Raw genomic sequence first — 14,115 nt, forward strand, 5'->3', positions numbered from 1 at the left:
TGTAAAACAGTGATTCAATTTCTTTAGCATTGTCCTTAACATTATATTAAAAGTCACAGAAGAATTTAGTAAAAGTAAGGGTGAAAGCTTCCTATGAAGGGAATGGTTTTTCCACCTGTACTCTGGACAACTTCACCATGTCCCCAGTGAGTCACTCTGCAGAACAGGTGTCACTGCCAGTGTTATCAGCACCTACCACACTCACAGCCCCAGACAAAAAAGAAATGTATCTCAAAAACCACAAAACACAGAGTTATTCTTTTTTTCTACCTACCAGTTAATATAACACCATTACCAGGACCACTAACATCTAAATCTGTGTTGTAAAAATAGAGAATGTTGGGGAAAATACACACTTGTCAGTCGAATGTAGTTTGAATTAAGACTAAAAATCATATACATTAATCATCAAATAATACCATATTAATTAGGAGCTACATTTCATTAGGAAGTTTGTTTATTTAAGAATGGAAGGTCCAGACTTAGACAGAAATGGCCTTAGTTCACCACTGCTGTAACTCTAAAGGACAGATCCCTCCTGTGACTTTGCTAATGCTTTGTTCAGTCCAGTTTTAATTGACTCACTGGATGGGATATCCTCAGGTTGTCTCAGGAGGCTGTTGCACAAACCAATGATCTGGCTTTGATCTCCCTATTGATCTGGCTATATAATCTTCCTGCAAGTCAGTCTAAATCCTTCTCTACTGGGATACGGTTTGAGAGAGCTCTTTGCTGTGATTTACTGTGGCTGTCTTGCCCATCGTTGAACAGGTCTTTAATTCATATATTATTTTTATCTTCTTTTAGCTGTTCTAATTTTTCTCTTATCTTCTGAATGCCTAATTAGATTTTTGGGTTTAGTTCCAGAAACATGCACTGAGTGATACCTTGCTTGATTTTCAGTAACTGAGGACAGACACATCTCTGTTGTTCCAGACAGTTATTTAAAAGCACCGGCACTTACTGTTTTTTGTTCTGGTTTGAGTTAAGCTCTAGACTTGTCTTTAAAGCTAATAGTCTATGGGATGTTGGACCTTCTGGTGGTGTGATATCCTTACCACATTGCTATGCCTAGACCTTAAACTATTGCAAATCCATTATATTTCTTAACATTTACCACACTAGTCCATCAGTTCTGCTCATAATATTTGCCTAACATACAGTTCAGATACTCAGCAGTCTTTGCATAGCCTGTGTTGTGGTTGGGCTTTTTGTATCCTTTCAATTACAATATTTAGTGTTTAATCACAGTAGGACATTGTTTGGTAACACTATATAATTAAATGGTGATGGTTGTTGAAGTGTATAATTAGGATTTCTGACAATTCATTGTGAATCTCTGGTCTACTGTGAGGAAGAACAAAGACAGAGAGAAACTGCTGGCTGGGTTATATAAATAAGTGAGAGATGATGGTCAGGCTGAAAATGAGGGTTCTCCCCTCCTTTAATGAAAGGGTTTGTGTACATTACATAGAATAAAGTATTTCTTGCACTGAAAGCTTTCCAGAGATAATAGTGTTGGCCCTCTGAGGCTCTTTATTATGTCAGATGTGGGATTTGGATTTACGGGAAGTGGCCGCTGCCTCCAACAGACTCAGTCTGGTGGAGGAGAATTTGCCCAGCCTCTCCTGTTTCAGGCTGCAACCTGCAGATCATCAAGGGTAGAGTTTTTCCAAAGGCTCCCAGAGAAGAAAAACTTCAATTTCCACTGAAATACCCTGGGCTCTTGGCACAAAGTGCCCACCTCATGTCTGCCTCCAGCCTCAGGGGACGAGGGACATGGTAAGCCCTGCTGGCCCCAGCCCCAGGTCTGCCCCCTCAGTGGTGAGGGTGGCTCTTTAGGGGCAGGATTACAAAAAACTGTGTAAATGGTGGATTTTTCTATTGTCTCCCGACCTTAAGCCTTAAGGAACAACTCCTCCCCACTTTTCTTTTTAACACTAGGGCTATGCTGATCTCCTAAAATGTGAGCTGAAAGTCTCTTGTAATGATGTAGCTGCAAGAAGGGGTCACTAGGCTGGAAAAGAAATCCTATGGTATGAAGCTCAGGATAAAATCACGGGCACTGGCACCACTGGCCCCGGCAGGAGTCACACAGCTCTTTTGAGACATAAATTCCCAGAACAGGTTTTTGAGGTGTGGTTTTTCCTCTCCAGAGGTTATTCATACAAGCAATCAGCTATGTAACAGGGCAATGAGGTTATGCAGGACACTGTAGAAACCTGTGAGGATGAAGCGGTTTGGGGTTGATCCATTTATCTATTAATTTATGAAGAAAGAGGCTCTGTGTCTTGTGATGTTTACTTGAAATACAGAGAGGCTGTTTCAGCCACTGTCTTGCTGCCATGTTTCATGATTTTCCACCTGGCATAGGAAAACTGGCACAAGTTAAGTGAGTACATACCCACCGCTTAGATTACAAGTGTCACTGCTTTAATTGCTTCCTAGTAAATAACCAGAAACCTTTTCAAAATAAGCACAACTTGCATTTATCCCTGTTTGATTGCAAAACCAGAAGGAAAACTAGTAAATTCTGGAACAAATGACAGCATGTTTGTGCTACATATTTTTTTCCAATGGCATTGTAAAAACCTGAGAATTAAGTTAAGCAGGCTGTTGCAATCCACCTGCCCAGAAGCCAGCATTGCATCACCTGGGCCAGCAGAACCATTGCCATTGCAGAGACAGGGCTTGCAAAGACTGTGGAAGTGGAGAAAGGGTGGCACTCACGTGCCCCTCAGGGCTGAGCAGAGAGGAAATCATGACAAAAGACTGAGCCAGGAGTGAAGAAGAGGGTAGCAGTCTACACAGTTTGGTAGTATCATCCCTCTTCTATAATGTAGGATGCCTTGATTTGCCTGGTCAATAGCTCTTCCCTACAAAACTCTGGGGATGGGATGTGCACGCGTGAGGGAGCTGTAGCAAGAAGAAAGGCTCAGCTGGAATGAAGCATGGCTCTCCCAAACCAGGCGCTCTGCAACCACAACCTAAGGGCTCAGCTCTCCCCTGTAGACCAGTCGTGCAATAACCATGATGTTTGCTCTTTTAGCCACAGTTACTCCCAAGAGGGGTTGTCCAGCAGCATTTAGGTGGCAGAGCCAGAGAGGGGCTGGAGCACCATGCAGCAGCTGGAGGGGCAGCTGCTCAAAAAGAAGCCCCAGAACATGCTATGCTTCCCATGGCTGCAGCCTCACAGTAAGTGTCCCTCCAATAACTTACGGACCTTCACAAATTAGCTAGGAAAAATGCAGGGCATCTATTTGTACCTAGCTCATGTTATGGCCTTTATAGTATAAGAATATCCTCTAAACTGAAGGAAGGAGATTTATCTCAAAATAATAATTAAAAAAGCACTAACCAGTCTCAGTTTTTGCCATTTATAGCCACTACAAAGAACAATTGCATTCTGATGTGGGTTAGTCATATAGAACCATCAAATTGTTAGTTTTGCTGACTGCAATGAAACCATTCATGGAGGATCACAGGAATTGTTTTCATGAAAGGTAGGTTTATAACCTGTAACACCACACAGAAGAGAAGACAAAAGTTCCCCTTCAAATTCTGTGGCTGGCTGGGTCCAGCTACACAAAGTTTATTGTTGGCAAAGATGTGTCTGCTTTTGTTTTGAGTGTGCTAATGTTGCATGCTGGGTTTGTATCAGTACAAAAGCTTCTCTGTAAAAAACATATATACACATTTTTCCATATATTTGAACAAATATATCTGTGTGTGTGTGTGTATACATGCCTGAATTTTAAAATCCTCTCTGTCTTAAGAGACAGACTTACTTTCCTAATGGCTAGTCATGCATATTAGTAAAAACCTGCCATTTTACACTTGGGTGGCTGAATTTAAGCCCTACATCCAGGTTTTCCAAGGAATTTGGAAAATTTGATATTTAAACCTAGATATGGGTCCCTCATGGGATCATCTACTTTTGCTAGTCAGATAAGCACCCACTGGGAGCTTGTTGCAACTCTGCGTGGTTAAGTATGTCTCAGTATTTGATTCCTACTTACATGCTGAATCACAGAATCATAAAATGTTTTAGGTTGGAGGGAACTTTAAGGATCATGTAGTCCAACCCCCTGCCATGGGCAGAGACACCTACCCATGGCAAGGGGATTGCAACTAGATGTATGTGGTTTGCTCAGGCCCCTTTAATTATGGCTATTAGATCTACTGCTTATCAGTTCTGAAAACATTAGGTGTAAGAAATTTGTCATTTGAAGGCTGCAAACTAGGCTTGCAGTCTTCCTTTCGAAATTCAAGGGATGTTAACTCTTTCCAATGAATCACCCTGGGGAAAACCCCTCCTAACTAATATATATATTATCATTTCCTGCACTACAGTTCTTCAATCATCTTATCAGTACATTTTTTGGTCAGGGTTTCAAAGGGAACACTGCATCTTTGTCAAAAGTGATCTGCTAGCAGAAATATTATGAGCCCACCTGTGATCCTGCAGCAAGAGCCAAGAAAAGGACACAGAGGCAAATACTTCTAAAAGAATTATTCAGCAAAAAAATGTGCATGCGTATCATATTCAAGTGTTCAAAGATGTGCTCCTGAAGCGTACGTAATACAGTTGAGGACTCAGGCATTTGGTAAGGTGGTTACTCCATGTCAAAAAGCAAAGATATTTAGTTTCCCATTTAAAAAACACAGAAAAACAACAACAGCAACAAAAAAAAACCCCTCCAGCTCCTCCTCTTGCTAAACCTCTGCTTATCTGGAGCCCAAAGGAATCTGCAGATGTATACCCCCTGCATGAGAACAAAGTCTTCAGTCGCTGGAATGCAATGCTATAAAAACAAATACTACAAAGCCTGTTAACAGGGGGATGTCTCACTTGCATATTTTTTTGTGACCATCTTGGTTTGCAGAGAAGGGGGTCCCCAAAGCATGTGAGCCAGCAGGATCCCTTTGTACTAGGTCACTGTCTATTTGGCCAGATGTCTTCCCAACAGCGAGATAGAAAAACCAGAGCTCTTATTAAAATAAGTTGGGGAAAGGAATGGAAAAAAGCATGTGTCCACTGAAATGAGGCACATTGTGTCCCATCTGATATTTATTAAACGTTGATCAAGTCAGCAGTGAGAAATGCACATCATGCGGAAGTGACCTCGGCTCCCTGGGTTTGGAAGTTAGTGACAAACGTCTGGGAGCAGACCAGCATTGAAAACACGTGTGCAGGACACAGAGAGGAGCGTGCTGCACTAGGAGCAACAATAACAAGCGGAGAAGAGCTGACATAGCTGAGACCCCCCTTTTGCAGGTTTTACATATGTTCTATGGACAAAATGGTCTTTCCCTGTCCATTTACTCTACAGCTTTCTAAATGAGAGGTTACACATCTCCTGGAAGAACACTGCATTTTGTATAAGCCATGAAAGCAAGCAGTCGAGTGGGTAAAAGTGGGTAAGTTTTGTCAAATTAAAGCCCAAGCAAGGACTCCTTCAAGCCTTGACTCTCAGCTTTTGTGATAAACCTGTTATAATTTTTTTTTGTGTAATCACATGAACATTTGAAATCATCTCCCGTCTGTTGTTGCTTAATGTTTTGACTATCACGTCTTTTCAGAGCAATACTTCAAACAAAAATAAGTGTCCTCACAATGTGGACTAAATGTCTCTCCTGTATCAGAACAGTTTATTATTATTTGTGCTTGGTCTTTAAACAGGGTAGTGGGGAATGGCAACAGGGCAAGTTCAAGCCACACTCTGTGCTTGGGGAACTTGTGGAGCCCTGATTACACCGTAATTCATCCCTATACAGAGAGACTTGCATTCCTGGCTTTTACTTTTGCTCATAACCCAGATTATTTGACTGCACAAAAAGACATCAGAATGAGTCTTCCAAATCTTTTCTTCAAGGTACCTCTATCTTGAGTAATTTTTATATGTTTAGTAAACTAGAAAGTCAGCTGTTACTAGCAGCAGAATTAAGAGATTTGTATCTGCAATAAAGAATAAATGTAATAGCTCTGAAAGACTTTACTGTGTCCATCTCTAGGTAAAGGAAAACAAAGGAGCCTGTAAGAGCACCCTGGCTGCCCAGCCCTGGGCCTGGGGCATCTTAGATGAGAGTATCAGGCATTCGATGGCAATCAGATGCAGTTGAAGCCAACAGGCAGAAAGCCCCAGCAGGCAATGCAATACACAGTTCCAGCCCAGCTTGGTTAATGGAATCTCTCTGCCTGTATGATCGTTTTAGTACGTTGTGTTTATGTTATTGATACCAACAGTGCTGGACTGTTAGAGGATGGAGAGGTCTGGCTTTCGTTGGGGTGCTGTTCTGATGTCAGTTTGAAATACGCTGAAAGTAAAAGTTCTGAAAAGCCAAAGTGCTGTTTTATTGAACCAGTGATAGAGAGGACTGAGACAAGTGAAACAAGATCCTTTTGAAGCACTGGAGCATACATTATGCTAGATGCTGAACTGCAATACATCCAGTGACATCAGTGAAGTTTCAGCTCATTACTACACAGGAAGCCAGAGTAGGGTGACAGAAAGCAGGTCATGTCATAAAATGAGTAATCTCAATATGAGACTGTAATCAAGTGAAACTTTTCTATGTGCAGTTGCTGTCAAAGGTTTCATTTTTATTTCTGCCTTTGTCTGTCCTTTGTATTTCTGCAGTCTATCAGTCTTCCCAGTTATGGATCTGGCCGTACTTCCATTAACATTAAAACAGAGAGGATCAAGCTTTCCGTTAACTGTGTATTTAGAAGGTGAATGTGATGTGTTTTCGACCCCAAGCTTCTCGTGTTTTTTTTATATGTGGGATGTTCAAAGACTTACAGAATTGGAATCTGGTTTTTAAACCCTTCAGAGGAAGAACTGTGCATTCAGCACACAGGGGGTCAATAAGCCCATTCGTACCACCTAACAGCAGCAAAATTATGCTCCTGACACCATGAGTTCCCACTGTGAAATAATTTCAGTCTCTGAATTCCTTCTCCAAACCCTTACAAAACTGCACTTTCCCTTTCCAACGTTTTCAGCAAGCAGAGCTTCCCCACTAGCAAACTCCTTGAGACTGTCAACCAAACAACGAAAACCAGCCCACACATCAGGATCCATAAGCAAACTTGGCTATTGAATTACGGACTTTTCACCTATTCTTCTGTGGTGCAGGAGTTATCAGCCTTCCAAATCCAAGTCACCCATAAACGGGCAATGCAACTGCTCGTCTCTGTGCCAGCTCCCTTCCTTCCCACCTGCACTTTTCCCTCTGGAGTTTCTGTTCTTGGGCTTATGTTTAAAGGTTTTTGTCTTATTGTCCCCTGATATTTCTGTTCCTGAAAAAAGAATCGGATGTTCCCACCTGGTCTTATGCCTAACCTCCAAGGAACCCAAATCCATGACATTTCTTTCATCACATGGCAACAGAATGTGATGTCACAGCTGAAAAGTTTAGAAAAAACATGAGATGACATAATGTGGAAAGTGGGCTGACCTGTGAGAGGTGCATTTCGGCCTTAGTATATGGGCAGAGGGAATTGACGAAAATGTGTTGTGAAATAAACTTTGTATAAATCCTCTTCTTGAGTTACTCCAATATGGTAATCCATCCTGCAAGTACTCTGGGCTTAAGGAAGTCACTGGAAAATGCTGTTCTTTGAGAGAGAAATACAGTTGACTTGATATGTTGGTCACCCGTCCTCCGTGAACCCAGGGGAAGTGGTCTTTGCTTTTCTCTTAAAAAATGAATAATAAAAAACTGCTCTGCAGAAGTTCATGAGTTGTTAAAGTAAAATCAGCCATGGGTTAGGCCTCAGGAGAAATATAAGTTACTCATAAAAAGCTACAGAGCAAGTTTTGATTAGTTAAGTAATCTGGTACATAGAATTTATTAGAGCTTAAAGCTTTCCTGTGAGACTCCCCTAATAGTACATAAGTAAAATATCAAAGAAATGCATTTTCTGACAGGCACAGAAAGTTGCATTTATCCTGGCCTGCCTAATGCACGTCAGAAGGAGGGAGGGATAAATCCTGCCCATTCCTTCCAGCACAGCGGTCCAGTTTTCATGCTTTCACACAACTGTGTTTCTTGTGATTTTCCTGGTAACTTAATCAACACTTCCAACACTCTGGAGCTGTTCCTAAGGAGCATGTAGAGAAAAGAGGAATATTGTTTCCCTAATAGAATCAAAGATATGAAACCCATTCTGCAAAAAGCTTAGATACAAAATAGTAAAGGCCTGTTTTCTCTCATCAAATTGAGACCCTTTTTCTTAAACTTGTCCACAAAGGGAAGTTCACCAGCATAGACATACCACTAGCTTTACCAGTATGTCACCCCTTCTGCTCTGTGGAAACAGTATTCTTCACCTCCCTCAAATTAAAAAAAAATTTAAAAGTCTCATTATGGAAAGAAAGTGTTCACATCGTATCCATTTGTGGTAATGGTTACAAAGCAGGACCAGTACTACCAAGTTTTCACAATGCTATTTTATTTCTGTACCTCATGTTGACCCTGTCAGGAGACTGAATGCTAAGAAAGAGCTGGTGCAGCGTGGTGCCTGACAGAGGAGCTGCTAATAAACATTTCACTTCCAAAGCTCACCATAGTCTTGTTAGCTCAATCAAAAAACAGTCCTGTGTCTCAGGAAAGCCACAGGTTTTCCTACCTCTCTTCTACATGCTCAAATTCCAAAGTGATTGTGTTGCTAAGCTGATGCTTTAACCACTGTGAAGTCTATCCTGGCAGAACAGGGAGAGAGGCACCCATATATCATATGCTGACATAAATATTTCTTTCTTTAGAAAATGGAGGAGAGAAAATGGGAAGATAAAACCAGCAATGTGTTCTTTGCCATTGTTTAAAAATTCTTATAATCTTCTTTTGCAGGTATTCAGGAGGGGACTCAATGCACCAAATGTAAAAATAACTGGGCACTGAAGTTTTCCATCATCTTACTGTATATTTTATGTGCCCTGTTAACAATCACAGTAGCCATTCTGGGATACAAAGGTATGTACACATTGAGTGCAGTGTATCACTTTCAGCCAAATATCCATCTGTAACATGTGCTATACCTCGATTTCACTGAGCTTTTTTACATATATCACACCTTTCCAGAATAAATATCCTTCTTAATGGGAGAGCAAAGAATAGTCTTACTAATATAATATTTACCATAGGAACAAACTGTAGGATCGATATTACTTTGAACTATCTGGAAGAAAGATTGAACCATCAGGTGCCAATGTATTAAGATACCTATAATTATTTTGATGAACAAAGACGCTTAGATGCTTTTGACAGTAATTTCAAAGATTCTGGTAGTTGGGCAAAGCAGTAATGGAGAGAATTTCCTTTGTGCAAGTAATCAGTAGGGCACATTGGAAATCATGGCTTAAAATTCCCATACATCCTCAGCACTAATTGCCACTTAGGCATTCTTATGAATGTATTTATGTAAATGTCTGCTTGTTGTGCAGACACAGCTATAATAAGACATGAGTTTCTGGTACGAAAAAGGAAGTAAATAACATCATTTTGAGTATTCTAACAGGACATCACACCATGTTGCAGAGAAAAACAAGCTAGCTTTAAACTAGATGCTTGAGCATGGCTCTGAGAGTAGCATCAAAAACCCTCCAAGAAGCTGGGTAAATATTCATGTGATTAACATGCAGTGCTGCCAACAGCTGCGCTCGTAGCAGAGCTGACATCACTTCTGGTCCTTTGCCAGTGGAAGAAAAGGAAATTGTAGAAATAGAAAGGGATAAATACTTATTTAAGAGGATTTGGTACAGTTTTGAGCGGGAAGAAAATTAAAACTGCTTGGTTTAGAGGGAAGATTTACCCAGGGAGATGAGAGAATGTGAAGGACAGACAGAAACACATCAGTATTCGTATTTCACAATAAAGCATACAGAATGTGGTAAATTAAAATAAAATGCAAAGAAATGCAGTACCTATATAATTGGTCAGATATTCTCCTGAAGAATGTGTAACTGGTCTCTGGAAGGCAGATTCTGAGGAAAAAACATTTCTAGGATTCAAAAACTTGCTCTTGATCTATAAAGAGAAGATCATTTGGTTATATGGACTAGGGGAGAATAAACTTAGGCCTTTTGCAAATATAAATCTGCAGAGATCTGCTTACAGATCCTCAGGAGAGGATGGGATCCTTCTGGGCTATAACCCAGCCACTAAATGTCTGGGATGTAGCAGAATTTTTCTCAAGAGAGTTTTATACAAAGCTGCTGGTTCTGAGACTCACCAGAAGAAGACTCAGACCTCATTTGGCATTAGAAACAGCATATCGGGTTGGAGGGACCATTGCTCTGTATCTTGGCAAATGTTTGTTTGTGTGTGTGTGGGAAGCAATAGCAATAATGAAACTGTCCAAAAATATTTCTTTGGGAGAGGGAGTTTCTCTTCCTCATTTCAATCCACGGTTGTCAAGCTTCTTTCTCCACAGAGACCTCTAGCACCATCTTTCCCCCAGTCTTTGCTTTCATCTTGAGGCCTCATCTTTGCTACACTCAATTCTAAGCCTATTTCTGTACAGAGTAGTCATTGGGGACTGACCAGGAACTAGTTTTTCTGTCACAGCAGTACCAAGCCACATCTCTCCAGGGCAAGGACAAAGGAATTTCCTCTCCCACAAAAAAAAAGTGGGAAAAGATTATAGGAAGGTGGATAATGCACATCTTTCTCACAGACCTTAAGGCATCTTGGTGACCACTGCTCCACCACTCACCGACTTGGTGACTGCTCCACCTGAATACCAAGGGAAAAGAGGCACGTGCTGGAGAAAAGTCCTGTTCAGTCCCTTTAGACGTTCATTCTGTAACACCAAGCAGCAAATGGTCACATGTCAGGCATTAATTTTGCCCTTTGTACCTGCAGCTTAAGAGCTTCATCTCCACAGTGCCTAAGTGCTAATTTGTAGGGAAATGAGCTAGACAAAATCCCCACTGACAGTAGATATTCAAAGGAATTATTGCAATATTTTTGTTCATTGGGAAAGAATTAGGCCTTAAAGGAGGAACAAAACTCAAAATAAAATTTTATAGAGCTCTTGAACTCTCCTCTCTGCATCAGAGTTTGGCTTGTCTTTTTTATTGGAATATTACACTGAAAGAAGGAATTCTGCTGGCATTGGGGATTCTTTCAGTCTCTTAGCTAAGTTTCCACTAAATTTGCCTCCCACACTTATGTTTATAAAGCCCAAAACTACTTTTAAAACTTTCATTTCCTACATGGTATTTAGATATCCTTTGTGATTTAAAACATTACAACTACTAATCAGTGGATTAAATATGGCAGGCAAAAAAATAACTCAATGGGAGGCAAAGTCAACATAGAACAAACCTCCAAACTGGTGGTAAAAATTACATAGTAGGTTGGAGAAACATGAAACCAAAACATGAATTAAACATCAAGGTCATGAAGGAATAACAAGGGGAGTTTACTATTAGTTTGCTTTAAGGGCACATATTAAATTATTTTGGAAAACATTAATAAAGCAATGTGTAATTTTTAATGCATACTTTCTTAAACTAAATGCAAAATACAAAGTTATAATTTTTCTGGTACCAGCCAGTGCTGGATTCACCTATTGAAGGTGAATAATCTTCCTGTGACTCAATCCAGGGAGGGAAGCTAGCACGCTTTCAGCTTGAATTTCTGATAGTTCTCATTCTCTGATCAGTCCTTGTTTTTAAGTTTCTTGACTAAGCCCACCATGACTTTCATTTACTTCTTTTATCTGTCTCCCAGGCAGAGTTTGACTTCCATTAGCTAGGACCAACACACCCTGGTGCAATGGCACATTTTGTCCCTGCTTCTGAAATAGTGACTCAGATGCAGACAGTCCTCTCTGTTCTGGTCAGCAACTACTTGAGATGACAATGTAGTGAGGTCTGACCAAGCTGAGAATTAAGGTGAGGCTATCTAAAAGCAAGCTTAAGGCATAGAAAGACTTTGCATTTTTGATAGCAGCAGACTGCCAGGAGCAGCAGTGGCCTTCATAAGGGATCTAACAGCTGGGCTGCCTGTTTTGCCTTTGCCTTTTTCTGGAGAGGATGAGAAGTGGCTGTTCAAACCCGGGGCACTCCCCAGAGGTTGACTTCCACTCCTGAGAGGCTGAAGGCTGTATCCAGAGATGGTGGTGGGAGCTACTGCTAGAGAAGGAAAGGCATTCCCAATAATAAGACATCCATCCATATGACCCCTTTTGCGAGCAAAAGCAGAAAAACTTACTTTGGTCATGGCTCTCTACTCGTTCTCCCCAGAGTTTATCCTTTCCACTTGCAGGGCAGTAGCAAGAAAGTAAATAAGCAGCAGAACATGGAGGCTAAGATTCTGCCCCTGTACAAAGCAAATACATGCATTGGTTTGTCTATGGGATGGCAAAACTCAGCTTACCCTGCATCACTGGGAATCCTGGAGCTAACCCTGCAGTTCACATTTGCAGAGACCTCTACTGCTTCTGCTGCTGGAGCTGGGTGGTTTGAACATGGCTTTGGCCTCTCTTCTCTCCACTTCACATGGCAGGACTGACTTGCCCTCTGAGAAGAAACAGAATTAAAATATAGGAAATTGTTTGCCTGATATGGCTAATTCTCTACTTTGCATCAGTTAATCTCGGTAAGGCATCTCCAATTAGTGTCAAACAGAAAAATTAGAACTTCTTGTAAGGCTTCTGATTTAAGTCTTGCTTCAAGAAATTTTTGGGGTGTTATACACAAAGGATAATCATAGCTACAGACCAGCTCCTTTAACATGGGGTGTCATTTTTAGTTTCCAGTGTTAGGTTTCATTTGACCATGAAAACATTCTTCTTGTTATAGGACACCATAAAATCTCAGTTTTGCAAACTTCACCTCTGAAGTACAAACTGGCATTCATTTGCCAGAAACACTTGGAGTAGACCTGCTTTTTAAATCCACATGCTTTCACAAGGTCTGTCCTCTCTTAAGTGCCCAGAGTGAGCCATGTCCTTGCAGAGACTATCCATAAACAAAGCAGAACAGCACAGACTGAATGAGGAGCTGTCTAAAGCTGGCCAGAAGGAAGAGCCAAGCACTGCATATGACATATAGGTGTATACATGCATCAGTGGGGTGTCAGAAGTATCTGAAGGACCTTTACTGATCTGGACTCCAGCCTGGAAGACAGTTGAGCAGGACAAACAGAAATCAACTCTGGCTTCTCATTTGGGAAAATTGACATACAGCATTTGAACAAATAAATTTAATGGGCAGAAGAAACAATGAAAAATTAGTGCTATAATGGGGGGAAAATGCTTTCTAAAGCAGGAGGTATTGAGCAATGGTGCCCCTGAAAAAGCAAAGCTGTTGTTTTAGCCTGAATCTTGTGTTTATCAAGCAATCTGCCATCATCTCAAGTACAGAAAGCCACACTCTGAGTCTGTCTTTGCAGACACAGCAGTCTCTGTTTTACTGACTTGTTAGCAATATAGAGCAGGCAGGTAATGCACCAAAGGGGGTCTCGTCTCTCTGAAAACCTTGAGACTTTTTCTCTGTTGTAACTCCACTCACCTCAGTGCAGCTGCACCAGAGATAACCTTGGTCTGCTTTTTTCTCCTGTTGGTTTTGGGGAAGCTATAAAAGCCTGCTGTGTAACTGTGGTGCCCAGAGTCAGAAAAACAAGGGCAAAAGTTAATAAAGAAGGAGCACTCAGTGCTTTAGAGGTCCTTAAACACTTTAAAGGTCTGAGATTCTTGTGGTTGTTCATGAGCAGCAAAAGATAGCCTAAATTTCCACTTGTAGTGAAAAAAACCCAAATCTTTACATAGCAACAACTTCTATGAGGCTATTTCCCAGCTGCAGATTATCTCACAGACAGAAGGAGTTAGTGGTATCCCCTGCCCCACACAGGTTTGCAGAATTAGCTTCACTATCTCAAGACATGGGATGCAGCTTATTTCTTCTGTTTGAAAGTGGGGGGTGGCACAAGGACTCATATAGCCTCTCCCAGGATTGGTTCAGATCTATTCTGCTCCCAGTGTAGCAAAAGAGCTACATACTGTCATGATGAGAAGAAATTTCTGCCCCTGGTTGTGACATGAAGGAAAAAGCCTATTAGACAAGGCTTATTGTGGCAGGTGAAGGGGGCCCCCCAACCTGC

General features: G+C 41.1%; 1 protein-coding gene across 1 annotated transcript in view; it reads left to right on the forward strand.

Moving 5' to 3' along the window:
* COLEC12 (collectin sub-family member 12) overlaps positions 1-14,115 on the forward strand; it is an 81,482-nt gene that overhangs the window by 56,283 nt on the left and 11,084 nt on the right. Inside the window, exon 3 of the mRNA XM_010186564.1 lies at positions 8,857-8,979. The gene's annotated coding sequence lies outside the window, so the exon portion shown is untranslated. The remainder of the gene's footprint in view (positions 1-8,856; positions 8,980-14,115) is intronic.

The sequence above is a fragment of the Mesitornis unicolor genome, unplaced genomic scaffold (assembly GCF_000695765.1).
Source record: "Mesitornis unicolor isolate BGI_N332 unplaced genomic scaffold, ASM69576v1 scaffold32396, whole genome shotgun sequence".
Taxonomy (NCBI): domain Eukaryota; kingdom Metazoa; phylum Chordata; class Aves; order Mesitornithiformes; family Mesitornithidae; genus Mesitornis; species Mesitornis unicolor.